At 39.2% G+C, this 6,567-nt stretch overlaps 1 pseudogene; it reads left to right on the plus strand.

The window, feature by feature from the left end:
• The first annotated feature begins 3,626 nt into the window (after nt 1-3,626).
• On the plus strand, nt 3,627-4,672 carry LOC101534569 (spermine synthase-like; annotated as a pseudogene).
• Nucleotides 4,673-6,567: the final 1,895 nt, after the last annotated feature.

The following is a 6,567-nucleotide window of genomic DNA, read 5'->3' on the forward strand; positions in this document are numbered from 1 at the left end:
TTATGTAGGGGATGTAAGATGCAGAGATACACAAATTTAACCTACTGGTATTTTTTAAAATGTGTTTATCTGGAAGGCAGAGTTACACAAAGAGAGGAGAGAAATTTTTCCATACACCAGTTCACACCCAAAATGGCAGCAGTGAGCAGGACTTTGCAAGGCCAAAGCCAGGAGCCTGGAGCCTCTTCTGGGTTTCCCACGTAGACTTAGGGACCCAAGGACCTGAGACATCGTCCACTGCTTTGTTTGCCTTGTGTACTGAAAACACTCTTTGGGAAGTGGGGCACTAGGACTCTAACCAGTGCCCACATGAGATGCTGGCACTGCAGGCAACGGCTTTACTCACTACACCACTGCGCTGGGCCCTCGTTCGTACTTTCTGAGACATAATCACTTAAACCCAAGAGTCCAGACTTTTATGCTAACTACTTCTTGATAGAATCTATCTCAGCCTGTCAACATTCTGTTTCGTTGTTAAGTCTCTCCTTTAAGCGCCTAAAAGCAGTCAATCAGTTAGCATTTGAGGTATTATTCAGCAGCTACAACACACAAATTCAGGTAAGATAGTTAGGCAAGATACACACACTGCTTCCTAAGGAATTTTACCAGCTACTTCTGCTAGTAAGCCTGTATTGTCACAAGAAAACACTTCTCATCCAGCTCCTTGCTTATATACCTGGGGAAGCAATAGATAATGGTCCAGGATTGGGACCCCTGTGGGAACCCATATGGGAGACCCAGATGAATTCCCTGGGTGGCTCTTGCCTGGCTGTTTCAGACACTAGTCATCTGGGGAGACATTGCAGATAGAATATTTCTCTCTCTCTCTCTCTTTATACACACACATATTCACTTTATATATATTCACTTATTTGAAAGGTATGTGTATATATATATATACACCTTTCAAATAAGTGAATATATAGAAAGTATATATAGATACATACATGTATGTATATCTATATATACATCTTTCAAATAAGTGAATTAATTTTCAAAAAAGAGTTAAAAAAGAGGTAGTGTACCTCATTTCATTGCATCATTATTCTACAAAGATCCAGTAAGAAGACACTCAACCATACAAATAACAAGAAACAAGTGTTGTGCTACTACCAGTGAAAACCATGTCTCCTGAACATGAAAGGTTCAGTACCTACTTTAGATTTTTTGTTGAAACTGACACTTCTCTTTCCAGGCGTTAAATAAATACCATTTCCCACATTCCCATAGAGTTGACCAATACGCATCTTTTTGAACTAACAAGATGTAGTAATACATCATCCAAATGACACACTGAAGAAAGAAAACACCATTCTTCTACTGCCTGCTGGGAATTTGTGAAAGAAACATAAATATCCGTCAGATCTTCCTTTAAGGATTTATAAACACTCCAGGTAGGCTGAGGTAAAGTTACAGAAAAACTAGGACACAAAGAAATAACAACTTCTTAAAGATTTCCAGGTGGTGGCAGAATCCATATTTCCTGAATTCCAAACATATATTCTTTCCAGGAAAGTTCTCTGCTTCAGAACTTCATAATAAAAATGGCTACATAAAATATTGCACATTATTGCACATATCAATATATTTATATATGCAGAGTCATTAGCACATAGGTACAATCAGACATAGATATATATGCATACAAATACATGTTTATTTATGCATAAACTCACATCTAATTTGTAAGAACGGAGTGACTACAACTCTTACATTAGTGGTTGTCACATATCAGATATTTTTATATTTGATCAAATAACTTTTCATCATCATATAAGAAAGTCATTGCTTTTCTTCACATAGAAAATTCACCAGAAATCAGCACAAATTATAAATGGTAAAGCAAACATTTGAACCCAGATCTGTCACATGCAAAAATAGGGCTTTTTCCTCCAAAGTATACTTAAAATAAGTTTTAGAAAGACTATTAGCATTGCTTTATGCCTCGTAACATAGAAAAAAATTCATTATGGCACCAGGAAGAAGCATAGCTGGATTTTAAAACAAAATCTGATTTTATTCCCAAATTTTCAATATGGCAAAGGAAAAGTTGCTACAAAGATAATTCTTAGTTGAATATGTTCTAAATGTAATTCCTTGGTAATCTGGGGTTTGGCCAAGACAAATCAAAATCATAGCTACTTTACAATTGCCAAGTTTTCAGAGCAACAACAAAAAAAATGCAGTAGCAACAGATGCATTCTCCCCAGACATTTGTGTTGAGCCTAGCTGTATCTCCAGCCTGGAGAAAGGGAGAATTTTTATATTTCATTTTTATGAATAATAAATTTCATGGTTTCTGTTAATGTCAACCAGCTAAACAAGATTATTTCCACACTTTGGAAAGTTAACTGGAAAGACTGAAAATGAAAGAATAAGCAAGGAAGAAAGAAGAGGCTGAAGGAAAAAAAAATATGGGACTAACTCCTATTTTTGAAACTTTCATATTTAGAAATTTCTAGTCAAAGAAAGACGACAAAGAGCATCCGTCTTTTCCATTTCTTTTACAACACACGAACATAAAATTAGCAAAATAAAACTTCACTTAAGTGAAAAATGAAATGGTTCTAATGTTGACCTGCGGCTGCAATATAACTTCAGAATTTAAGGAAAAACCAAAACCTTAATAAAAGGAGTATTTTATTACTTCAGAATGAATATTTTTATATTTAATGGGTTAAAAGTCTGTTTTTAAATTTGAGACAGAAAGATTTATCTTTACAGTTTTATGACAAGTAAATAAATAATCACAAGAACTTACCAAATTTGTGCAGAGGATGGTTTTGCTATGGAGATTAGCACTTTCCCCTCATCTACTTTTTTGTAATGTGACAAACTACTGACTTCAAGATTCTAACATTTAGCTTTCACTATTCCAAGCTTCATTTTTCTCAGGGTTCTATTTTGCAGAAGAAAACATCTCTTTCTTATTCTTTACTGTGAATCACATTGGACATTAGAGGACTCCCAATGAAACTGTTCAGTATATCTCGATGATAGGATCCTAGACTTTGTTTTATTGTCTATGCCTACAATGCCATGATACACTTAAATAGCAGAATGCTGGATTTGAGACTTTTGTTGAAAACCTGCACTATTGTAATAACACAGGGGAAAACCATAAGGGGTAGGAGGGAGAATTCCTGTAGCTATGGGATTGTATCATTAAAAAAAAAAAAAAAAAAAAAAAACCTATCTGGAACCAGTATTGTTACAGCAAGATTAAGCTTGTTACACCTCCATCCCATCCTGGAGTGTGGTTTTAGTCCCAGATGTTCTACTTCAAATTCAGCTCCCTATAAACGGGTCCATACCACGAATGTGGGAGAACCAAACGGTGTTCTTAACTCCTGGCTTTGGCCTGGCCAGTCCTGGATATAGAAGTCATCTAGGCGAATGAACCAGTGGATGGAAGATCCCTCTTTCCCTTTCTCTCTCTGTCTCTCCTTCTCTCTGTCTTTGAAATAAATAAATAAATAACTTGTTAAAAACTAGTAATACAGCCTCTTCGACCACACCTAACATCCTCTCTCCGCCATGATTCTCCCCAGGCTTCTCCTGCAGCTGCCTCACCTTATGCAAAAGCTAATGGCAATACATTGCACAGGGCCTCACCTTATGCAAAAGCTAATGGAAATACCATTCTCAAAGGCCTCCAGTTCATTTTCCTGGACCAAGGGATGGCCAAATCAGTGCCTATCAGGCAGGACCACCACTATTTAGCAACTTACACAACAAAAATGGCAGCTATGCCAATCTGAAAGTTCAGCCAATGGAGTGGTGCTGCCAGATCTTCACCATCAGGACCATACCACACAGGAAAAAAAAGATGAAATGGATGGCCTTCTGAAAAGAGCAGAAGAAACAATTAAAGAACTGAGTCAGAAAAGTCCTGGATGGGTGAAGCAGTAACCATCCACAGTTCAAGGAAAAGCCACTGGCAGACACTGCCGACGGCTGATGGGAGCCTGGCAGAGTATGACATAGATGAAGTGGTACACACTGAAGCCTCTCCTTCATCAGAACATTCAAATTCTACACTGGAAATCAGCTGGGAGCATTCTCATCCTCAGTGAGGATGTGAATGTGGGGACAGTGACTGATTGGGTTTGTACCCAGGCCATCACGGCCAACAGCAGTGGGCAAGACAGTGGCCAAGATGTGCTGATTCTGGGAGATGGAGATGGAGATGGAGGCATATTATTTGAAACAGTCGAACTGAAACCAAAGATGGTCACTGTGGTGGAGCTGGACCAAGTGGTGGCTGATGGATGTAAGAACTACAAGGGAAAAACAATGTGGTGACATCTTGGCCCATCTTTACAGAGACCTCCATGGGGTTCTGACAGAGGACTGCAGTCCAGTCCTGAAGAGGTGTGCCAGAGAAGGCACAGAGTTTGCGATTAACGATGAGGCAGCTGTTCCAATCTCCATGTCTCTGGAAGACTCCACATGGGAGTTTCTCAGACTGAGTTCTTGACCTCTCAATGAACGCATTGAAAGAGGATGGGGAAGACTTTACACAATGTCAGTTTGATGGAAGCACTATCACTCTACGAAGAACAGCTTGGGAGCCTGTGCTGTCCTAAAGAATTCTCAAAGGGGACTGTGTCCCTTCAAACTGTGGGTATTTGACACTGTTTGAAAGAAAGCAAACAACGAAGACAAATAAATATCCCCCGATCGTGTGTTGCATCTAGCCTTCCTGTTTGCCACACCCTGTACACGCCATTGAAATGAGTCAGGCAACTAATTATAAATTCCTTCAAAGTCTGGTTTCAAATTTGAAAAAAATGGGAAATTTGTAACTGGTTTTAAATTTGAAAAAAAAATGGGAACTTTGTAACTTGTGATTAGCTAGGGAGTCATTCTTTTATTTTTTTTTTGAAAGTCAGCAGAAGCACGATTAGATAAGTGAACACTGTGAAAGGCACTGAGCCGTACAATATGATTTTTGCTACATTTATTTCTGTGTGTCCTGTTTTTTCAGACTGATCTTCACAGATCTTCCATTTCCACATTTACAGGAATGAGTCCCATTGTGTCATTGTGGGGGAAAGTTCTTAATGGAGCTTCTTTCCGCCCAAATTAATTTAGATGTTAAAACCTGGTGCTAAAAAGACAGAAATAAAAATGAATAACAATGCTTCTATTAAAGTTACCAAAGACACACAAAAAAAATTAAGCATGCATTGCTCAATTTTTAAATTAGCTTTCTTTCTTTTAAGGATTTATTTTTTTTTTAAGATTTATTTTTTTTTATTGGAAAGTCAGATATACAGAGAGGAGGAGAGATAGAAAGATCTTCCGTCCGATGATTTACTCCCCAAGTGTGCACAACGGCCAATGCTATGCCGATCTGGAGCCAGGATCCAGGAACTTCCTCCAGGTCTCCCACACGGGTGCAGAGTCACAAGGCTTTGGGCTGTCCTCAACTGCTTTCCCAGGCCACAAGCAGGGAGCTGGATGGGAAGTGGAGCTGCCGGGATTAGAACCGGTGCCCATATGGGATACTGGCACGTTCAAGGTGAGGACTTTAGCCACTAGGCCACGTCGCCGGGCACTTAAGGATTTATTTTTATTTGATAGCCAGATCACCGGATTTTTGTGTATTAACCTTGCTGTAATTTTGCATTAGTTCCAGCACGTTTTCTTTTTTAAGACTTATTTATTCGTTTATTTGTAAAGGTAGGCAGAGACACTGAGAAAAAACAAAAGACCAAAAGAGAAAGAGAGGGAGAAAAAGAGACTGAGATCCCATTCACCGGATCTTTCATCAGATGGCCACGACAGCCAGGGCTGAGCGTGGTGGAGCCATGAGGCCAAAATTGCATCTGCATCTCCCACACGGTTGGGACAAACTCAAGTGTTCCAGGTTGTCCTCCCCTGCTTTCCCAGGCCCACGAGCAGGGGACCAGGATAGAGGCAGCGCAGCCAGAACTCAAACTGACCTTCTCTATGGGACGTGAGTTTCTCAGGAAAGCTTCAGCTGCTGCTTTCCAACACCAGCCCATACAAGTCCTGTTGCTACTGGTGTTTCTGTTGTAGTTTGAAATTTTTTGCATACACAATTATGTCACCTGCAGGCATTTTTATTTCCTCCCCATCAATCTGAAGGCCTTTTATGTACTGTTTTTGCCTTTGCTAGGACTCCAAGTAGAATTTTCTCAAAAGCGGTGAGAAGAGACAACCTTCCTTCACTCTGGGTTCCTGGCTTTGGATCAGCTCAGCTTTGGCCATTGTGGCCATTTGGGGAATAGAACCAGCAGACGGAAGATCTTTGTTTCTGCATCTCCTTCTCTCTGTAAATCTGACTTTCCAATAAAAATAAATATTTTTTAAAAAATGAGGAGAGCGTGCATGTGAGTATCTAAATGCATACATGTATGCTTTGTGTTTCGTGTAAACAGTGAATAAAATGCAAGCTGGAGGGAAAAAAAATGAGTAATAATTCAGAGTCCAGAGTGCTCACCATTACACGATATAGGTAATAATTCATTATTTTTTTCTGCTTGAGATTTTTTTCCATGACATTATCTTTTTGAGATTCTTCCATGTCACTGATGT

Source organism: Ochotona princeps, chromosome 25 (genome assembly GCF_030435755.1).
Source record: "Ochotona princeps isolate mOchPri1 chromosome 25, mOchPri1.hap1, whole genome shotgun sequence".
Classification (NCBI taxonomy): Eukaryota; Metazoa; Chordata; class Mammalia; order Lagomorpha; family Ochotonidae; genus Ochotona; species Ochotona princeps.